At 43.0% G+C, this 23299-nt stretch overlaps 1 long non-coding RNA gene across 1 annotated transcript in view; it reads right to left on the bottom strand.

The window, feature by feature from the left end:
- Window positions 1-22938, bottom strand: part of LOC144680778 (uncharacterized) — a 70669-nt gene extending 47731 nt beyond the window's left edge. Inside the window, exon 1 of the long non-coding RNA XR_013576621.1 lies at window positions 22898-22938. This is a non-coding gene — a long non-coding RNA (uncharacterized LOC144680778). The remainder of the gene's footprint in view (window positions 1-22897) is intronic.
- Window positions 22939-23299: the final 361 nt, after the last annotated feature.

Below are 23299 nucleotides of genomic sequence, written 5' to 3'. Positions count from 1 at the left end.
TCCCGTCTATATCTTCCTGTAGCCCAAGACACTCAACCTTACTGTTAACCACATGGCCAATCTTTGTGTCATCCGCAAACTTATTAATCCTACCTCCCACATGTCGTTTATATAAATGATGAATAATAGGGGACCCAGCACAGATCCATGTGGTACGCCACTGGACACTGGCTTCCAGTCACTAAGGCAGCCTTCTGCCTCATCACCCTCTGCCTCCTACAACTAAACCAATTTTGAATCCACCTTATCAAATTACCCTGTATCCCATGTGCATTTGCCTTCTTTATAAGTCACCCATGTGGGACCTTGTCAAAGGCTTTGCTGAAATTCATATAAACTACATCAACTGCACTACCCTCAACAACACACCTGGTCACCTCCTCAAAAAGTTCAATCAAATTTGTTAGGCATGGCCTCCCTCTGACAAAGCCATGCTGACTATCCTTGATCAAATCTTGCCCCTCCAAGTGGAGATAGATTCTCTCCTTCAGAATTTTCTTCAATAGTTTCCCTACCACTGACGCGAGACTCACTGGTCTGTTGTTCCCTGGCTTATCTCTACAACCCTTCTTAAATAGCGGAACCACATTAGCTGTTCTCCAGTCCTCTGGCACCTCCTCCGTGGCCAGAGAGGAATTAAAAATTTGGGTCAGAGCCCCTGCGATCTCCTCCCTTGCCTCCCTCAGCAGTCTGGGACACAAATAATCCGGACCTGGAGATTTGTCCACTTTTAAGCCTGCCAACACCTCCAATACCTTGTCACTCCCTATATCAATTTTCCCCTTCTGTATACTATTGTGCTGCCACCTGTGCTGGTGATGGCGGTGTCTGAAACATTATTTGTAAGATATGATTCCGTAAGGATGACTATGTCAGGCTGTTGCTTGACTAGTCTGTGAGACAGCTCTCCCAATTTTAGCACTGGCCCCCAGATGTTAGTAAGGAGGAATTTGCAGGGTTGATAGGGCTGAGTTGCCATTGTCATTGCCAGTGCCTAGCTCGATGCCACGTGGTCCATCCGGTTTCATTCCCTTTCCGTGACTTTGTAGCGGTTTGTTACAACTGAGTGGCTTGCTAGGCCATTTAAGAGTCAACCACATTGCTGTGGGTCTGGAGTCACATGTAGGCCAGACCAGGTAAGGACGAACAATTTCCTTCCCTAAAGGATACTAGTGAACCAGATGGGATTTTACAACAATCGATAATGGTTTTATGGTCATCATTAGACTTTTAATTCCAGATTTTTATTGAATTTAAATTCCACCATTTATGGTATTCGCACCCAAGTCCCCAGAGCATTACCCTGGGTCTCTAGATTACTAGTGCAGTGACAATGCCACTATGCCATCACCTCCCCTGACTGTAAGTCACTTCACTGCTGAAATCATTAACATTTCATTATCAGTAACCATTAAGTTATACTTTGAAAAATTTATGAAATATTGGCATAGATTGTGCGGTTATAATGACAGTGAAACTGTTAGTGTCTGGTGCCATTACTCTGTGCGCTGAATTTTCCCAGCCCTCTGGTAACAGACCAGGAGGTGGAAAGCTAGTAATATGCCGGGGGAAGACACTGGGAGGAGAGCACAACATCTTCCCCCTGCCATGGCATATTTGCCAGTTAAGGGCTACTTCCCATTTTGCTCATGTCAGGAGGGCTAGCCTTTGTGTGTGGAGGCTGCCAGATGAGCCCTGGAAGCCTCCCAGTAAATTCCTGGGGTAAGGGCTCTCCTTAATGGCTGGTCCATGGCCCCAGGAGTGACCCCTGGTAGCAATGGCCCTATAACTAACGCATTGCTGCTGTACTATGATACCCCTCCTTCAACATCCCCACCCCTCGCTATCACTGGAGCCTGCCTGCCTGGCCCTGACTTGCAGTAAAAGTACTTACACATCCTTCGAGAATGCCTCGGCAGGCGGGGGAGCCTCATACTTATCCTGCAGCCTCAGCAGTGACCACCACTAGCAGAGCCGTTGCTGAGGCTTCTGGGCTGTGTGATGAAACATAAGTACTTGCCTTCGGAGGTTGGGAATTCCAGTTCCCGGTGAACCTTGGGCCTTCCGTACATGTGCCTGTTTTTACATTCTTCAGCCGGGGACTGGTCCGACACACCTGCGCAGAAGGGAGAAGTAGAATGGCGTGAAAAGCAAGCCAGGTGACCTGTTGATGGAGCACCATTGTGCTGAGTATGCCTGGGAAGCAGCGTACAGGAGGGTGACAGGCGAGGTCCCAGAAGAAAGTCCCAGGCAGGGAGAAAGACAGGGATTGGAAAGAGTTCCCAGAAGTCAAGCAAAAAGAAAGGAGCAGAGCAATAGGCTCTGAGTTAAACAGAGAACTGCAAGGAGCAAACTTGAAATGAAGTGGGCTGAGATAAGCCCTGAAGATCTGAGGAGACAGCCATAGGCTGGTGACTCCTTACTTTTTGGAGCAGTGGTGTTCTGCTTGGCACAGCCAAGGATCTGAAATTATGCTTGGAAGGTGAAGTTTGAGTGTGCTTGGAGATCCAGGGAAAGAAATCTCAGAAGGTGAGTTCAAAACATTGCGAGGTGAGCCATTGTTGTGGCATTCTGAGTGGGAGTGATGTTTGGAGGAATTCCAAGGTGAGAGCTTCAAATATGGAGATTGGAAACCCTCATGAGAAAGACAAAGTTTCAGTGAAACTGGTTGTGACAAATGTGACAAACGTCTGGCGGATTGTTGAGAAATCCATGGGACCTGCTTTGCATCTGTCATTTACTTTGGAGTGTGGTGTGTCTGACCACAGTTCACCTGTTAATTCACATGAACCTCATACTTACCCTGAGTATTATAGTATAATATGGACATTGTAAATTGCTTTATCTTTCTGAATTTGTATATGACTGTAAAGATATTGCTGGAGTGAAAGAATAGTGAATATTTGAATCATCTTCTTGTTTTTGTATTGAGATTTTTCCAACCTCATTGTCTGGTGCAATATAGTTCATTTTTTCTTGTTTAATAAATGTTATTCTTTGTGTTAAATGTTTATCAGCAGAGTTCTTTGAATTTGTTCTGTAGCTTACCTCCATGGTTTCAAAAAAAGGTTTGGATCTATCAAGCCAGGTTTCACTCTGGGATCTGATTTGTCCAGTATTAACATCAGCTAGGATTGTAACAGGCTGTAGGTCCTCTTGGGCTGGCTATTGCCATCAGAATGCCACCTCATGGTCCCACTGCCCACCAGTATGGAGCTGGCTCGCGCTTTCGGTCCCAGCTGTGGAACCTCTTCGATGTCTAGAAAATTCAGCCCCTTGAAACTCAAAGTAACTTCTGGCATCTGCACATATGCCATTAAATGTGAAAATCCAGAGGGTGTGCTGTTAAATTCATCCCAGATAGAAATCAGTTAGAGATCAGTGATTTGACATGACATTTGACATTTTACGCTATTATCCTTGTTGACAGAACCCTTGAACAAGATATGCCTTATTGAATGAAATATAACTGGGTTTTTAATGGTGTACTAAGTCATAATTGTTGCTGAACAACTACTCTGGCCTTGAAAAACTAATTTTATATTTGTGGAATGTTAAATTTCTGCATTCCAGGATAAAACTTCCATAAGTATTAAAAATAAGAAAAAAATAATTTAACAACGTTGTTTGTGAAATGTTAGTGTCTACCTTGATCACATCTGTATGTCCCAATCTTTATACTTCACTTTCAAGTATGACATGAAGAGTAAATGATAAAACCTATTTGCTACTTCCTGCTTTGCTTAGCCTGCTTGATGCCATCACTGCTGTTGAATGTCAGGGACCTCCTGTAGCTGGTGCCAGAATGAAATTGATATTGGCAAAGGTGAAATTCACACCACAAAGATCATTTTCTTTATGGGCAGCTTTTTCGTCATTTTACCACTGAATCATAAAATCCGGGCCAACAAATAAAACAATATGAGATCAGTCATCTGAAATATTCACTTTGTTTCTCTCTTTACAGTTGCACCCTGAACAGTCGAGTATTTCTGGCATTTTCTGTTTTATTTAAGATTTCCATTAAAAAAATCAGTATTTAGCTTTTATATTTTGAAATATTCATGGTTGCACACCCATCCCTCCTTAATAAACTAAATAATATTCCACATGTTTCCTGTATCAGTATGTACAACCTCTCATGTTTCCAAACTGCAACACATCTAACAATCCTCAGCCTAACCATTTGTTCAGGTTCCTTTGATTTCCACAAATTTCCCTTACACTGATTGTATGTGACACAGCATGCTGCCATCTACAAATAATGTAGCAATACTGGAAAAGCTCCCTTCATATTATTTATGAATATTATGATAAAGGAAACAGAACAAACCCTTGCATAGCTTCACTAATCACTGTACCTGCGATGAATTTTTTTGACAATTTTGAATATGAGATAACTAATTTGCTGTAAATTCGCTGAGTCTCGGCGAAGAAATTCATGAATCTCAATCTTTATTTAAAGCTACAGATATATAACTTGTTCAAATGTATTTTCAACAGCTAATTGAGGTGCAGCCATGGAATTACTCTTGTGCGTTATATTAGCTATGGCATCAAAAGTTTCAATCTCTCACCAATATTTCTAGATCTTTGCTGACATTTTCCTATTAGTCTTGTCAATAAGGTAGTCCTGGTGAACCATCAACAACATAGGCCAGAAGGTCCTAAGTTTCGTTCCTGGTCTACACAGAGTAAACTTATGTCAGAGAATAAAATATTGGATGTAAAAGTCAGCCTGACTGACAGGCTTGATTATCAATCAAGCGAGGAGGACCCCAGAGCATGTAGGTTTGATCCCAAGGCAGTGGCGATGGGTCTTTGTACTGGGGGCTCTAATGGAGATGGCGTGGAGGGAGCTTGGAGACTGGGCGTAAACGCTACTGCTCCTCCTGGTTCACAAGCAGGTACTAAATTTATCTTTGAAACTATCCTCACTTCTTTCCTGAGTCATTGCTAATCCTGTAAAGCAGATCAAATCGGAGGCTGCCAGCCCTATTAAAATATATAAATTGCCAATCCGCTGCCTCTTTGTAGTGGGTTGGCTGCCTGCCCCTTTTTCTGTTTCTGTTAAAGCTTGAAGTAGGTTGGTTACATAAAAACATAGGCCAGAAGTTTACATCGAATGTGCGGGCGTGGACCCGGCCCAGAAGTGTGTGAAATCGCGCAAGAAAGCGTTTGGCGCGCATCCCGACGTGAATGCGCTGACATGCAACATGACGGTTGGCGGGTGCACCCGGGAGTCTCACCGACAATTAAGCAGGCAATTAAGCTCATTAAGGAATCAATTGTCAGCGATTTTACGTGGCCCGTCTACTTTTACGGTTGGCAGATGGGCCAATTGGCCAGGCGGCCTTCACGTTTTCACTACAAAATGCATCCAGTGCAGGCTGTAATGTCAGAATTAAATAAAATAAAAGAAGATGTTTGAGGGATGAGGTGCTATGTGGTCTACTGTCAGGCGCTTGAATTTGCAGCATTGATGCAGTTTGCAGCATTTTATTGAGCTCAAATCATTTTTACAGTACTGCAGCTCTCTGAGCAGCTCCACAGCAGCTGTCAGCCTTCAGGGAGTGCCTTCCCGCACCCTTACTTCTCTCGGCGCCCGCCCTCTTCCCGTCCTGCCCTGGGAGCGCTGAGTCTTTCTCAGTGCCGTTTCATGCTGTCTGCCAGTTAATTAGCCACCCAGTGTAAGACTGCTGTCCGGGGCCAATCTGGCTAGAAGCGCATATCGCATCTGCTTCCGGGCCCACCGATCACATGTGCCCGACAAGGGCAAGATTCAGGCCATAAGAACAGAAGAACTATGAGCAGGAGCGGGCCATCATTAGTGGCCTTAGTGCCCAAAAATCTATTGATTACTGTCTTCAATATACGCAACAACTGGACATCCACAGCTCTCTGGGGTAGAGAATTCTAAAGATTCCCATCCCTTTGAGTGAAGAATTTTCTCTTCATCTCAGTCCCAAACAGCCAACTGTTTATTTTGAGACCATGACCCCTAATTTTAGATTTCCGAACTGGGATAAACAGCTTCCCAGCATTTACACTACGCCCGGAATAATTTATTTGTTTTAATTAAATCACTTCTCACTTTTCTAAATTCTAGGGAACACAGGCCCATTCTACTCAATCTCTCCTCCTAGGACATCCTTCTCATCCCAGGAATCAAATCTAGGGAACCTTCGTTGCACTCCTTCTAAATCAAATGTACACTCCCTCAGGTAAGGGGACCAAAACTATATACAGTACTCCAGGTATGGCCTCACCAAGACCCTATATAATTGCATTAAGGCTTCTCTATTCTCATACTCCAATCCAATGTAACAAAGGCATTTGCCTTCATGATTGTTCACTGTATCTGCATGTTAACTTTGTGATTTGACTCACCATTTAAAAAACATGTTTTCTAATTTTTCCAACCAAGGTAGATAACTTCACACCCCCTCACATTATATTCCAACTGCCATGTTCTTCCCACTCACTAAATCTGTCTATATCCCTTCGCAGCCTCTTTTGTGTCCTCCTCAAAGCTCACCTTCCTACCTTACTTGGTATCATCAACAAACTTGGATACATTACACTGGGTCCCTCATCTATTGATACAGATTGTAAATAGCAGAAGCCTAAGCAAGCATTGATGCTTGCGATACCCTGCAAGTCACATCCTGACAACCTAAAAAAGACCTGTTTACTCCTATTCTTTAGGGTTGGAGGTAGGTTTCAGATTCTTAAAACTTTAGCATATGCCCCAACATGAACCCACCCATTTTTGGGTGATAAAATTCACCTCATGCCTCTAAATTATAAAGCCAAGAATTCTTTGTGCTCTTTTAAACAACCATGTATACCCAAATCCAGGCCATTATTAAATATAAAGAAGAGTAATCCAACACTGACTCCTGTGAAATGCTAGTGTATATTTCCCTTCCGTCTGAAAAACAATTGTATACCATGGGGTTGGATTTTAGCGTTGGCGAGCGGGGAGGGCGGGGCCCGGGGCCCCCGCTCGCCAACATGTAAAATGACGCGCGGTGATGTCGGGCTGAACTCCCGACGACATCGCGCCCCATTTAAATTTTCAGGAAGGCGGGGGTGCAGCAAAATCAGCTGCGCGCACACCGACCTGTCAATGGCCAATTGAGGCCATTGACAGAGCAATTAAAGTAATTAGTGAACCTGCATGGCCAACCTTAAGGTTGGCGGGCAGGCCAGGAGCCCCGGCAGGAAGTAGAAAAAACATGAAATCTCATCCACAGACGGGATGAGGTTTCATGTAGGGTCTTAAAAATTTTAATAAAGTTTTTTTGGAAATTATGAACATGTCCCAACTCATGTGACATTGTCACATGAGGGGACATTTAAGGGAATTTTTTTTTTCTATTTTTAATATTTTTGAAAGTAGAGGCGATCTCCCTGAGGCAGCACTTAGCCTCAGGGGGATGAGTGCACTCTTCCGTGCACATGCGCAAAAGAGCGCACTCTCGATTTTAGGCATTGCCCCCCCCCCCCCGCACAGGGAGCACATAGCGCTTCCCTGCGGATGTCACACTGGGCGAGCCTTAATTGGCCCATCCACGTAAAATGACGCCGTGCCTCCAATTGGGGGCACCAATCAGAAGCGCGCCCGCACGAGCCCGCCCATCAACATCGCCCCCCCGACCGGGGGGGGGAAATTCAGCCCCATTACTCTCTTTTTTTATTCTTTAGCAGATTTCATATTCACACTGACTCTGTCCCTTTATTCCTGCAGCTTTTAATTTTGCTAACAGTTTTATGAGATGGTACTTTATCAAACGCCTTTTGAAAATCCATTTACACATTAACCACACTACCCTCATCAACCACAGCCTCTTCAGGAGAAATTAGGGATGAGCAACAAATGCTGGCCTGGCCAGTGATGCTCACATCCCATGAAAGAATAAAAAAAACTTTCTGTAACTTCATCAAAAAATTCCATCGAGTTAGTCAAACACAATTTGTGTTCAATAAATCTGTGCTGACTTTCATTTATTATCTCATACTTTTCCAAATGCCAATTGATCTTTTTTCTCAGTTTATTATCTTCTCCAGCACTGTCATTAAACTAACTGACTTGTAACTGCTGGGTTTTTCCTTCTCCCCTTTTTGAACAGGGGTGCAGCATTTGAAATTGTATAGTACTCCTCTAACCTAAATTGGATTGGAAGATGTGCCAAAGTCTCTGCAATTTTTCCCTTAGTAGCTTAGCATGCTCCCATCCGGACTGACTGAATTCTTAAGTTTGAGTATAACCAACCTTTTAAGTCCATGGGCAGAATTTTTCCCCTGATGGGCGAACGGGCCCCGCCGCCATTTCAAGTGGGCGGGCCAATTAAGGCCTGCCCAGCGGACCGCCCGACGGGAAGCGCTATGCACTTCCTGTTTGGGGGGGGATGCATGCGCGCGAAAGAGCGCACATTTCCCTGAGGCAAAGTGCTGCCTCAGGGAGATCGCTGAAAGGCTGGCAAGTATAAAAAATAGAACAATAAAAAATTCATTAACATGCCCCCCTCATGTGAAAATGTCACACAAGATGGGACATGTTAATGAAATAAACAAAAACTTTATTAAACTTTTTAAAAACCGCTATCAAACCTCATCCCGCCACTGGATGAGGTGTGTAAAAAAAATCACCTACCCGCCTGCCCGTTAGGCCCATGCGCAGAGCCGAAGTTTGCACGGGCCCCTCAAAATCGTCGACGATTGGCAAGTTAAGGGCTTTAATGAGGCCTTTAATTAATGGCAAGTGCGCGTCCCGCTGCTGTGCACACCCGCCGACCGAAATATCGCGATGCCGCGCACTGACGTTGGGACGCTCGCGCGATGTCAGCGCGCAAAATTTTAAGCGCTGGCGTGCGGGCACCACTACCCGCACGCCAGCCAGAAGATTCTGCCCCATGTTCTTTATCTATTTTTACTCTACCGAATATCACCACTGCCTCCTCCTTTACTGCTACTTCAACAGCATCCTCTTCCCTAGTGAAGACAGATGCAAAGTATTCATTTGCTACTCAGCCCTGCTATCAACTTTCACAAGAAGAAATTTTTGGTCCCCTTCCGCAACGCCCTTCATTTGACTACCCTTTTAAAATTATATGTTTATTAAAAAAATCCTTTTGGATTCCCTTTTATATTAACCACTAATCCATTCTCATACTCTCTCTTTGCCCTCCTTATTCCTTCTATTGATTTCCTCTGTACTTTCTATATTCAGTTTTATTCTCTACTCTACTACGAACTGTTCATTTGTCATAAGCCTCCTTTTCGTGCTTCATTTTAATCTCTATATTATTAGTAATCCAGGAAGATTTAGCTTTTGCTGGCCTTCCTTTCTCCCTTTGTGGAAATGTTTCTCTTCTGTACCTAAATCATTTTTCTCTGAAGGTCTAGCATTGTTCAATCATTGTTTGCTGAACAATTTTTGATTCCAATCTACCTGGGCCACATCACTTTTCAACTAAATTTTCAATTCCTCCAGTTTTAAAAACCTCAGTAAAGTACTTTTACATCTGATTGTTCCTTGTCCTTGTTTTTTTCCATAACTATTTTAAACTTGGTGATATTATGATTGCTCTCTTCCAAACGCTTCCCTACTAAAACATGCTCCACTTTCCCCATTTTGTTACCATGAGCTTCCCTCATCATTGTGCTGGAAATGCACTGATCAAGAAAATTCTCTTGTACACATTTCAGAAATTCCCCCTTCCCCTAGCTTTTGCCCTTACACTGTTACTATCCTAGTTTATATTAGGGCAATTGAAGTCCACCATCGTTACTACACTATAATTCTTGCATTTTTCTGTAATTTGCTGCAAAGTTGCTCTTCTATCTCTTTCCCACTATTTGGTGTCCTTTAATATACTCAGTAATGTTATAGCCCTTCCATTATTCCATAATTCTAACCAAATAGACAACTATTATATGGTCACCTAATTCTAAAATAAGAATGGTGATTACGTGAATAATACCTTCTCAATTCCTATTTATGGCATTTGATCTTATATGATACACTATATAAAAAAAAACCCCTAACTCACTAATATCCTTTAGGGAAGAAAATCTGCCACCCTTACCACATCTGGCCTATTTGCAACTCCAGTTCCATACCAACGTGGCTGACTCCAAACTGTTATCTAATAAGACACTAAGGGAAAAATTTAATGGGGTTCTGAGGAAGGGATTGGCAGGTAGTGAGACCAGAAAAGCGGGAGGGAAGGCAGGGGAGTGTCATGTCCGTCAGCTTCCTGACACTGTGCAGTTCATTCAAGGAAGGACTTCCAGCCCAGAGGTCCTTGTGGCCAATTAAGAGCCACTTAAGGAACTCTTCCCACCATCACTGGCATTCTACCAGTGGTGGAAGGGCCTTCCGCCAGGTGGAGGAAACCGCCAGGTAAATCCTGCTGGCCTCCCAGGCTTTGAGGGAGTGAACCTCCCATTTGAGCACTTATTGTCCCAGGGAGGGGCACTCTGGTGGCAACAGCTACCCCTGTGATAAAAGCACCACCTGCCCCTGCCACCCCCCACCCTCACTCACCAGGGCCTGCCTGACTCCACTTACCCGAGTGGGAGGATGCCATCCTTACATGCTGTGCTGAGACTGCTGAGTTGCCAGCCCTCCAATTGGCTAGCAGCTCCTGGGAGTGGGTGGCTGTCTTTAATAGGGATGGCTGCCCTGGCAACAACCAATTAGCTAGCTGCTGCCTGTATAATGCAGCCCTGGGTCCCGTAGAACACTGAAGTGGAGTCACCCCACCCCCATGTACTTTCGGCCCCTCAGCCAAATGGCCACTGTGAAAACATAATCCAGCCCAGTATTACTGGGAAAATTCATGGTATTGGCAGATGTACAGTTTTATCCTACCTTAAAGGAGATATCTCAGCTTTTTTAAATTCAAACTATCCTGTCCATGGAATATTGTTATTTTAATCAAAATACAAATCCAAACATTGGGCCCTGATACCAATTGTACCTCTATAACATCATCCAACTCTGCCCCTGCTTCAGTTCATCTCTGCTGAAACTCTCATTCATGGAGAGAATTTTCCCCCTGTCGGGGGGGGGTTGTGTGGGGGCGGGCGCGGGCCCGATCGGGTCCACACCGCCATTTTATGTGGGCGGGCCAATTAAGGCCCGTCTAGCATGATGCGCGCCCGGAAGCCCTGGCTGTGGGGGGGGGGGTTTCCTGATTCGAGAGTACACTCTTTCACGCATGCCCGCGAAAGAGCGCAGAAATCTTTCTGAGACAGAGAGCTGCCTCAGGGAGATTAGTTTAAGTTCCAAAAATTTTAATTAAGAAAAGAAAAAATTTTAAGACATGTTCCCTCATGTGACAGTGTCACATGAGCTGGGACATGTCAATGAACTTTAATGGAAAAATTTATTTAATTTTAAAACCCTTCATGAAACCTCATTCCTCCCGTGGATGTGATTCCATGAAAAATGTGAAGGCCGCCTGGGCTCTTCGCCTGCCCACCAACCTTAAGGTTGTATGGGCAGCTTTCTCAATAGCCTTAATTAGTTAATTAATGGCGTTAATAGGCCTTTGACAGGTCGGTGAGCACGCAGCCGAGTCAGCTGCGCGCCTACCGAACTGAAAATCTAAATGACGCGCAGTGACGTCGGGATGCATGTCCAACGTCACCCCGTGTCATTTTACAGGGGCCCTGCCCTCACTCGCCAAGCCGAAAATTCTCCCCCATGACTTTACTACATCTAGACTTGACTATTCCAACACACTCCTGGCCAACTTCCCATGTTCTACCCTCTCTCTACACGAGGTTATCCAAAACTGTATTGCATACGTCCTAACTTGTACCACGTTCCATTACCCCTATGTTTACTGACTGACATCGGTTCCCTTTTAAGCAAGGCCTTGATTTTAAAATTCTCATTCTTGTTTTCAAATCCTTCCATGGCCTTGCTTCTCCATAGCTCTGTTATCTCCTTCAGTTCTAAAACCCTCAGATGTATTTCCCAATTCTGGCCTTTCGGGAATCCAGGATTTTAATTGCTCCAGCATTGCTGCCTAAGCTCTGAAATTCACTCCCTAAAGTTCCCCACCTCTATACATCTTTCTTCTTTTTTAAGGCATTCCTTTAAACCAACGCCTTGACCAAACATTTGGTCACCTGTCCTAATATCTCCTTACGTAATTCGGTGTCAGATTTTGTTTGATAAAGTTTCTCTGAAACATCCTGGAACATTTTACTGCATCAAAGGTGCTGTGTAAATATTAGTTGGTGTTGCTGTTGAACATTCTTCCATCCCTGCCGAAATCTGCTAACTCAGCACAGACCAGTCTTTAAACCTGCAACCTTACTGGTCTGTATGGCTCACTCACTAAGTCAATCGTTAAATGCACTGTGGCATTGGGAGAGCTGAAAGGAAACTTCAAAGAGCATTTTAGAGAAGTGAGAGCTTTATGTCAATTTGAACCCATCAATTATTAAAGTATATCACAAAGTTAAACATCTGTGAAATACTGCCATGGTAAAGTTCCACTACAAGAAGTATGGGAAATAATATTATTTTTTGTTTTGTTTGCATTCTGTATTACATGAAGAAATACATAGCATAGAAATATATATTGGAGGAATATATCTAGCATGGACAATAAAATTTCAATTTTAATACATTTATTGCATTTTCATTTCAAACTCATAAATATTCACATTTGTAGCCTTGCAGAATTTAGTTTCGGGATTGCCCAGCATTACTCAAACTCTCACAATGGATAAGAGGGGGTCAGTTGTCTCATGGTGTTTCTTTCAGCATGACAGTTATTTATTACATCCATTAAAATCTGCAATGTGCAAAACACAACTGAACTCCTGACGTCTCGCTCAAAATTACATCGTGGTAGGAGCTCTTCTGATAGTTCAAGTTATTTATTTGCAAATATTCCCTATATAAATATGACGTATTGATGTTATTTTGCTGCAGGCTGTGATGTATCATTTGTTATTTGGAATGTATAGCAGCAGCATTAATCTACAGTGATGGACATTATTCTCAGAATGTGGGTGGCAGTGGCAAGGCTGCAGTTATTGCCCATAGCTTGTTGCCCTGAGAAGACCAAACTGGGTGAAGTTGAAGGTTCCCTTCCCTGAAGGATATTAGTGGGATAGTTGGGCTTTTATGACATTCAGGCAGCTTTCATGATTGTTTGTTTCTGGCATCAGGCCACAAATTACTAGAATCATTTATTTTAAATTTACAACCTTCAATTATAGGATTGAACCCACAACTTCTGGGTTGCTATCCCAGTACAATTAGATGAGGCACAGTGACAGAAGAATAACAAGAACTGATTATTAGTATTGAAGTTGCTGTGCTGCTAAATTTTGTGTTGACATTAAATGACCAGATAACTGGTAGTGTACATTGTTTCACTGTCAATAATCCTCTTTGTACTTATCATACTGGATGACCAGCCAATTTTTGTGAGTTAAATTGAATTCAAACAATTAGGGAATTTATGAAATAGCATCTCAAAAAATGGCCAGACAGATTGCTGAATTACCAGAAAAACCCAATTGGTGTACTAACACCCTTCAGAGAAGGGAACCGGCCTACACGTCCACTCTCTGTGGTTGACGCTAATGCCCTCAGGGCAACAAGGGGTGGGTAAAAAACACTGCTTCAACAGTGTTGCACACAACCCAGTAAATAAATAATTGAAAATGGACTGCGACCCAGGCAAAGAGAAGCAAGTAGAATATGGGACGAATGGTTACATTACCCTCTTAGAACCGTAGAAAAGTTACAGCACAGAAGGAGGCCATTTGGCCCATCTTGTCCATGCCAGTCCGAGGACACCCAGGTGCCCTTTCTAATCCCAACTTCCTGCTCACGGCCCATAGCCCTGGAGCTTACAGCACTTAAGGTGCAGATCCAGGTACTTTTTAAAGAGTTTAGAGTTTCTGCCTCTACCACCAACTTGGGCAGCGAATTCTAGACACCCACTACCCTCTGCGTAAAAAAGTTCTTCCTCATGTCCCCCCTACACCTTCTGCCACTTATCTTGAATCTATGTCCCCTGGTTCTAGAATTCTCCACCAAGGGAAACAATTTTAACCTGTCCACTCTAGGTAGTGCAGTGGATGTTGTGTACATGGATTTTAGCAAGGCATTTGCCAAGGTCCCACATGGCAGATTGGTCAGGAAAGTAAAAGCCCATGGGATTCAGGGTAATGTGGCAAATTGGATAATAGGTTGTCTTTGTAGCAGGAAACAAAGGGTAATGGTTGATGGATGCCCCTGCGAAAGGAAAGTTGTCTCAAGTGGTGTTCCACAGGGCTCGGTTTTGGGACCCTTGCTGTTTGTGTTATATATTAACGATTTGGACGTGAACGTGGGGGGCACGATTGGGAAATTTGCAGATGACACAAGGATTGGCCGAGTATTGGATAGTGTAGAGGATAGCCATAATCTCCAAAACGATATAGATGGGTTGGTGGAGTGGGCGGTAAAGTGGCAGATGGATTTTAACATTGAGAAGTGTGAGATCATGCATTTAGGGAGGTCAAACAGTTACAGGGATTACACAATAAATGGGAATATACTAAGAGGGGTAGATGAAGTGAGATATCTTGGCGTACAAGTACACAGGTCCCTGAAGGCAGCAGTTCAAGTGGACAAGGTTGTAAAGAAGGCATATGGAATGCTCTCCTTCATTGGCAGAGGTATAGAATATAAAAGTAAGGATATAATGTTGGAATTGTATAAAACACTGGTGGGGCCACAACTGGAGTATTGTGTGCAGTTCTGGTCACCACATTACAGAAAGGACGTAATAGCTCTGGAGAGAGTGCAGAGGAGGTTTACAAGAATGTTGCCAGGGTTAGAAAAGTGTAGCTACGAGGAGAGATTGGATAGGTTGGGGTTATTTTCCTTAGAACAAAGAAGGCTGAGAGGTGACTTGATTGAGGTGTACAAAATTATAAGGGGAATAGATAGAGTGGACAGGATAAAATTGTTTACCTTGGTGGAAAATTCTAGAACCAGGGGACATAGATTCAAGATAAGTGGCAGAAGGTGTAGGGGGAACATGAGGAAGAACTTTTTTACGCAGAGGGTAGTGGGTGTCTGGAATTCCCTGCCCAAGTTGGTGGTAGAGGCAGAAACTCTAAACTCTTTTAAAAAGTACCTGGATCTGCACCTTAAGTGCTGTAAGCTGCAGGGCTATGGGCCGGGAGCAGGAAGGTCGGATTAGAAAGGGCACCTGGGTGTCCTTGGGCTGGCATGGACAAGATGTGCCGAATGGCTTCCTTCTGTGCTGTAACTTTTCTATGTTTCTATGCATGGGTGTGCATGCAACGGTTTGGGTTGGGACAGGAGGAGGATGCAAATATTATTTATGTCTGGTCCTATAATCAAATGTTGAAATAGAGTTAATTTGCTACTTGGATGACCAACCTGCAGCCCAAATTTGGCCCACCCCTGTGCTTTCATCCATTTTGCTTCCCTGTTTAAAAAAAATTAATTTTGTTTCTTCAGATTGGATTCCTTCCACACCTCAGTACAGAGGCATATTAGGAGAGCTTATTAATCTGCAATGCATGAAATTCCCAATGCTGTTTTCCTCCATTTATTTTATCTCACCTGGCACTGAACTTGGTAGAATACTGATTGAGAATACAGGGAACATTTTTTCTGTGCTTGCATTCAGCGTATTGATCCCTGCTTCAATCTGAGCATTTTAAATGGTCAGCTTTTGATGCTATTAAAACTGCTGCCAATGGATGGATCTTAATCATGTAATACTCTTGGCATCATAGCATCAAGTGCACTAAAACGTCCACAAATTTATTGGGCCGGAATTGAAGTAGATGAATTTAATGACAACTCGCAAACCCTGTGAATAAGTAAATCAACACTGAAAAAAGTGGATCATTTATATTGATGAGTGTAGATAACAGTAGAGAACAACATACTGTTGCATTCTGGCATCAGAAGAAAAACCTTAAATGAATCAGATGAACACAATTAATGAAAAGTATTTCCTCAAAAATAGTGACAACAGAAACAGCTGCTCTGCACTTTGGAAATACAACATCACTGCCGATTCTCCTATTGGAAACATAGGTGGCATGCACCTATGCTGCTCTGTCCTTCAAATGGGAATCAGACCACAGTAATAGTATCAGTTATGTCTGAAGGGGAAGTAGCACTGATAATAGTGAAAGGCACTCCACAAAGCTCCAACAGTACCGCATGCTGATTCCCATGAGCAAAATCAGTTCTTTGTACCATTGACTTTTTCAGAGGTTGAGTACTTTTCATTTATTGCATTATGTGACTTTGTATTGGGAGTGGGAGAAATAGATGCCATTAGTGCTTATGGGCAGAATTTTCGGGTCGACGAGCAGGGGCAGGGCCTGCTCACTGACGCGTAAAATGACGCGCGGTGACGTCGGGCATGCTTCCCGACGTCACTGCATGCGTCCTGACGTCACTGCGTGTCATTTAGATTTCCAGTTTGGCGGGTGCACAGACGAGTCAGCTGCGCGCCCGCCAAACTGTCAAAGGTAAGGCCTGTTAAAAACTAATTAAAATAGTTAAATGAGCTGCCCGTCTAACCTTAAGGTTGGTGGGCAGGCAAAGAGCCCAGGCGGTCTTCGCATTTTTCATGGAACCTCACCCATAGGCAGGATGAGATTTCATGAAGTTTTTATAAATTAAATAAAGTTTATCATTAATGTTCCTTGATGTTCCCAGCTCATGTAACACTCAGCCCAAAGTCATTGGAGTCAGAATTAATGGGGCTTAGTGTTGGCTTCTGATCAGTTATGCATTAAAACAACAGAAATGAGGTAAGGGTGGATTTAATTGTTACATTCCATAAAAAAACATGTGTTGTAGTATGAATACTTCTACTCATCTGGTTGGAACATTCTTCTTCTGCTCAATGTAAATGTGCCAATCATACACAAGGATTAGTGAAGCAATAGCGTGAGTTCTTTATTTGACGATAAGGTATACACAGATAGATTTACTGAGTGACTGCGAGGCACACGTCTGACATCAACTACTACTGCTTACCGACTGACAACAAGTCATGGGTCTCACACCATATCCTGTCTCAAGGTAGTAATGATTGACAGTAGTTTAAGATACCCACCCTTAAAGGTGCATGCACGTCACATCACAACATTGGTGACACGAAGCCTTGAGATATATTGCAGAGGAGCTAAAAGTTGAAGGCTGCAGAGTTCTGCCTCTTTTCCACTAAAGTCCTTTGGACGGCTGGTTTATTGCAGATCACTTGGTATTGCCAAAACACCCAACATTATCAAACCATTCAACATTGGCAAAGAAAACTGCTTTACTAATATCGGATTCCACACAACATTTATTCTATGGGTGTCGCTGGCAAGACTGGCATTTGTTGCCATCCCTAGTTTCCATTGGTGAGCTTGGAACTGGTGAAGTCTGTGTGATAAGGGTACTCCCACAATGCTTTTAGGTAAAAATTTCCATGATTTTTATCTGACCAAAATAAAGGGCCAGTGATATATGTCCAAGTCAGGATGGCGTATGATTTGGAGGGGATATTGGAGGTGATGGTGTTCCTATGAACTTGCAGCCCTACCTTTCTAGATGGTGGAGGTCACAGGCTTAGGAGTTGCTGCCAAAGGTAGCTTGGTGAGTTGTTGCAATGCATCCTGTAAATAGTGCACACAGAAGCCACGGTAAGCCAGTGATGGAAGGTGTGGATATTTAGGCGAGGGAATGAATTGCTGAGCAAGCAAGCTGCTTTGTCCTGGATGATGTCAGGCTTCTTGAGTAGTGTTGAAGCTGCACTCATCCAGGCAAGTAGAGAATATTTCATCACACTCCTGACTTGTGCCTTGATGGTGGACAGGCTTTGGAGGGGGCCAAGAGATGAATCACTCACTACAAAGTTCCCAGCCTCTATCCTGCTCTTGTAACCACAGTATTTATATGGCTGGATCTGTTAAGTTTCGGGTAAATGGTAACTCCCAGGATGTTGGGGGATTTGGTGAAGGTAATGTAATTGAGGATCAAAGGGAGATGGTTAGATTCCCTCATTTTGGACATTAGCATTGCCTGGCACTTGTGTGGCATTAATGTTTCTTGTCACTTTTCAGCCCCAAGGCTTAATGTTGTTTAGGTCTTGCTGCTTGAGGGCACGGACTACTTCATTCTCTGAGGAGTCAAAAATAAAATTGAACACTGAGCAATCAACAGCAAATATCCCCACTTCTGGCATGATGATAGAAGGAAGGTCATTGATGAAACACTGAAGATGGTTGGGCCTCAGACAGTACCCTGAGGAACTTATGCAACAAGCACAATTTTCCGTTGGAGATTATATGGCCCAAGGCATCCAAGAAATGAAAATTAGACTGGTGGTTCAATGTGATGTTTAATCGCAATAATGCTGGACTGAAAAGTGATGTAATCTTATGCAGCCCACTTATGATTTGATGCACACAAATCAATTCACTTCCCTCTTCCAAAGCACTGGACACACATGATTTCCTATGTTAGTGCAACTGAAAATAACTCCCAACTGTAGTATTATGAATGATTTAAAGTAGCAAATGATTAGTAATTGCTTTTCAAATAATCTTGGTTATTACTATTCAATAATGATTTTAAAAACTACAATTTTCTGTAGTAATTTCAGATGAGCATTCAAGATTGTTAGCAAGTCAGAAAGTGCAGTTTTACAGTACTATGATGTTGTTGAAGTGAGCCTGCTGAACATTGACACTCCTGCCTCAAATGGGCTGTCTCCTTCTCAAATTAAACATTCATACACTTATGGACATACATGTCACTATGTCATTCACTAAACATTGTTCAGGTTTTGATCAAGAATATTAATCAGCAGCAATAATTTGGCTGTGGAGATTATGGATATTGTGATATCAGCTCTGGGAGAAAATATTAGTTATGATGAATTATAGAAAATAGAGTCCTGAACATTGGACAGAGAAGCTAAGAATATTTAAGAAGCTGGAATGCATATTAACTCCTCGAGATGACAAGATTGATAGTTTCTATAAAAAGTTATCAATTATGATCTAAAACATTAATGAGCAGCGGGTTATGAATGCTGTCCAATAGCACTCTTAATAGGATTCTTAAAACACACCTAGGTTTATATGGAAAGGTTCCAATCGGCACATTTGGATTTCAGGATGGAGGTGTGTTATCATCAAGAGGACTGGCCCCTCACTGAGCCAAAATGCCAGCGGCAGGTTGGAAACTGCTGCAGCCTCAAGCCATCTGTGGAGGGGTTCCTTCTCCATACTGATGGCCTTACATCTGTGACCATGAAGTATTTTTAATTTGTTCCGATGCTGCGGAGAGAGCCCTCACAATCTGCTGCCTGACTGAGCAGCACCCACCCGCCCTGGTGCAGCTACTGGTTGGACATGGCTGTAAGACTCATATCGGGTCTTCCACTCCCACACTCTGCGCACTGTTTATAATTGGACAGGACTTCCTGGGCCAGTTTCTTAATTGGCCATTTCCAGAAGATCGTGACCAACACCCTAACATGATAGAATTTTACATTCAGTTTGTGGGTCAGGAACTTGGGTCAGGAACTAGTGTCTTAAACTTAAATAAAGAAAATTACAATGATATGAAGACAGAGTTGGCCAATGTGAAATGGGAAAATAGGTTAAAAGTTAAGATGGTAGATAAGCAGTGGTAGACATTTAAGGAGATATTTCATAAATCTCAACAAAGATATATTCCATTGAGAAAAAAATATTCTATAAGAAGGATGAACCATCTGTGGCTAACTAAGGAAGTTAAGGATGGTGTGAAATGGAAAGAAAAAGTGTACAATGCTACAAAGGTTAGTGGTACACCAGAAGATTGGTAGCATTTTCAAAACAAGTAATTGATGCAAAAAGAAAGAGGGAGAGATTAGAATATGAGAGTGAACTTGCAAGAAATATAAAAACAGACAGTAAGAGATTCTGCAGGACTTCTGCCTCTCACTCAGGAGGAAGAGCCAGCAGCTCTCCAATTCTCCAGGAACAATGCTGCCATGGCCGGAAGAGGCTCTGCAAGAATCTTTCGGAGCCTAAGTCCAAGGAACCGGAGGAAAAGGTAAGTATCAGGGGTCCAGGTGGGGAGGGTAGGCAAGGCCTGGGGGGCCAAGAGAGGGGCAATCAGGGTCTCGGGGGATAGGCCGGGGCAGGGGAGGGGCGTCCGCAGTTCACCGGGCCTTAAGGGGAGGTTGCCCCCAGCCAGAAGGGGGCTTCGGATGGAAGCACCCCCACCCACCCACCCTTCGCACCTGAGATCTAACTCCTTTCATTTCCAGCTTTCTCCCCCTGAGCTGTCATCTGCCTGCCAGCCTAAAAATTGAGGCTGGGTGGGAAACAGCCTTAAGTAGCCATTAGGGGCCCTAACTGGGGCAAGGGCGGGCTTTCCATCCGAGACCCTGCCCGCCCCAGTGTGAAATCGTTCCAAGGTCAAGGTGGCCAGGAACCCAGGGGGGCAAGGGAAGGGGGGGGTGGGGGAATCCCATCCGTGCACTTTCACAGATTGGCCGGCAGCTCCAGAGGACAGGAATTCTGCCCAATGAGGCAGGGGCTGGGGTAAGTCTCTCTTGGCCCTTGTTAATCAGCCTCACAGTGCTTTATGGCTGTGGGGTGGGTCAGCATGGAGCATGTTGGCTCCACGCGATGTGGTTTCCGGGGATGTGTGCCGTCCGCCTCCCTGAATTATTCAGCCTGGGTTTTCACATCTATGTAAGGAGGTTAATAGGGTCCCACTTGAATATCTGAGAAACAACAGCTCCGACGATGCAGTTAGGATGCAACTTGAACCTACAGTCTCCTGACACAAAGCTGACAGTGCTACCACTGAGCGAAGGGAATTCAGTTTACTATTTACATTTGAAGACAGTCACAGTTACTATGAACAGAAAATACAAAAAATCTATGTTTCAGTTGTATTAAAATTCATTTGCACAGAGCAGATTTTAATACTTCCAGAATATTAACTGAATTTTCTGACTTCACAACATGTTAACATAATCACCATAGTGCTTTGGAGGGGGAGTACCAGCTGCTTCTGGGCTGAGGTGTCACTCCAAGTGCCCCTGGCAGTAACTATTTGGTACATTTTTGGATACCAAATAATTCTATCTCTAATATGCTTCAAACTATGATTTGAGCTTCACAGTAAGGGCAGTGACTTCCCAAATATGCTCTGAGAGGTAACTACATTTTTGAAAAAGTTGCAGCAGTATAAATAATTTTTCTCCATAATGTGAATTAAACCATTAAATTTAGGAGCAGGGTGTCTTATATTCACCAGGCAGACATTCCTCTCCAGTGGCCCTGCCACTTTGACAGGTATGCTACAACATTAAAAACTGCACTGAGGCAAAGGGGATCAGTAGAAGGATGACAGGCAGATCATGCTGCCTGAGCAGTGCTCTGAATCCTCCTACCTGAACTTGCACCCTAGCAATTTCAGGGAGAGGTAGTAAACCTTACTTTGGCAGATGCTGTTGGTGGAGTCTCCTCTTCCCAATGCACCAGCAGACCTCACAGTGACAATGACGAGAATGCCTGCCTAGTTTTTATGCTGGAACATTCTTCAGAAGTTTTCTATTCACATTGTATCATATTTTACATAGTATTACAAGAAAGAAGCCACCACAGTAATCAGCAGCCATTACTGACCATTTGGTCACACCCATCAAGTTGCCACTTCTATGAGCTCTGACAAACTCACTTGAGAAATGGCTGTGGTAGCTAAATACTGAGGATCTAGATCAGCAATGGAAAACATTACAAGATTTGCATCTGCTGCAAAAACGCCAGCAGCTACCATTCAGCATGGAGCTTGCACATGTTCAGGGAGAGTACTATGGCCTAATGCTTGATGGCACCTTCTTGTAGACATGCTGCAGTTCATACTTATGGGGTCATGCTGTAATGTGGTACAGAGGAAAACCTTCCTCCTAAGCATCTCACGCAGCACAAACTTAACATATGCAAGCCCTGTATTTACTAAAATAAATTAGTTCACAATTATGCATCAAATTCATTTAAATGTCCATCACATGTTTTATTTTCCCAGTATGTCAAAATTAAAAGAGACTCAACCACTCAGGAACAAAGTGAAACCAATTTGGCAATACCTGTATCTAGAAAGACCTAACAGGAAATAGATGCTTAAATGACATTCCCTGGATCAAAATGATAGAATGTATTTTAAAATTGTACTTTTAATTTATTTTAACCACTTTCTTGGATCTTTATATTATGATATTGTTCTAATGTAGTGCAGTGTTCTGATTAGTGTATCATTGAATATGTATAGAATCAAAATATATCATTACAGGAAGTGATGCAAGTATAATATGTGGCACAGCAGTTGGAGCAGTGTTGATCCTCTGATAGCATATGTATGTACAATTCTCCTGTAACCATGTGTATTGTCTGCTGTTCATCAATAAAAAACCCAAGCATTTGTTACTGTTCATTAATGTATGATTGGTAAGTTTGTGTTAGAGGCCAATAACATAACATTTTACATTTATAAATATTCCTTAACTCTAGCGGCCATTCTATCACTGGAGAAGAGTAGATTAATTTTTAATTCTGGTGCAAGAACTCAACATTTATTACTTAATTTACATTAATAAATTAAAAATTGTTATACGACTTATACTTTAAATATATTATACAGAAAAAATTCCAAGTCATCCAGCCATTATTTAAAAGAGTCTTAGCAGGAGATACAATGACAGCTGACATTAATAGGAATCACCGACAAATTATCACTCTTCTGCAGTCAGTCATGAAGAATGAACTAATAATAGGGTTTCATCATGTAAGTGGACAAAACCTCATTAAATTCACTCACCTTCAACTTCATTTGTCTGTTTTGCAGGCTTCATCTTTGCTAAAATAATGGAAACATTATTGAGTTAGAGATGGCTATGTGGGTCACAATTCCACAAATATTTTAATTCCTACAGTGATAAATTGAAAGGGTGCTTAACAAGGGACTTGATGTTCCCTTCAGGTGTCTCTGGGAAGAGCACCTCTGGATGTTGTTTGCAAACTTTGCTGCATGGTGAATCTTCTGTAAATATAGCTTACTCCTGTTCATACCCCTAAGTTCCTCCTTTGTTTTATTCATTCATGGGATATGGGCTTCTCTGGCTGGGCCAGCATTTATTGTCCATCCCTAATTGCCTTTGAGGAGGTGGTGGTGAGCTGCCTTCTTGAACCACTGCAGTCCATGTGGTGTAGGTACACCCAC

Source organism: Cetorhinus maximus, chromosome 5, assembly GCF_964194155.1.
Source record: "Cetorhinus maximus chromosome 5, sCetMax3.hap1.1, whole genome shotgun sequence".
NCBI classification, from domain to species: domain Eukaryota; kingdom Metazoa; phylum Chordata; class Chondrichthyes; order Lamniformes; family Cetorhinidae; genus Cetorhinus; species Cetorhinus maximus.
The sequence above is the reverse complement of the archived record's forward strand: the minus strand, read 5'-3'. Positions and strand labels throughout refer to the sequence as shown.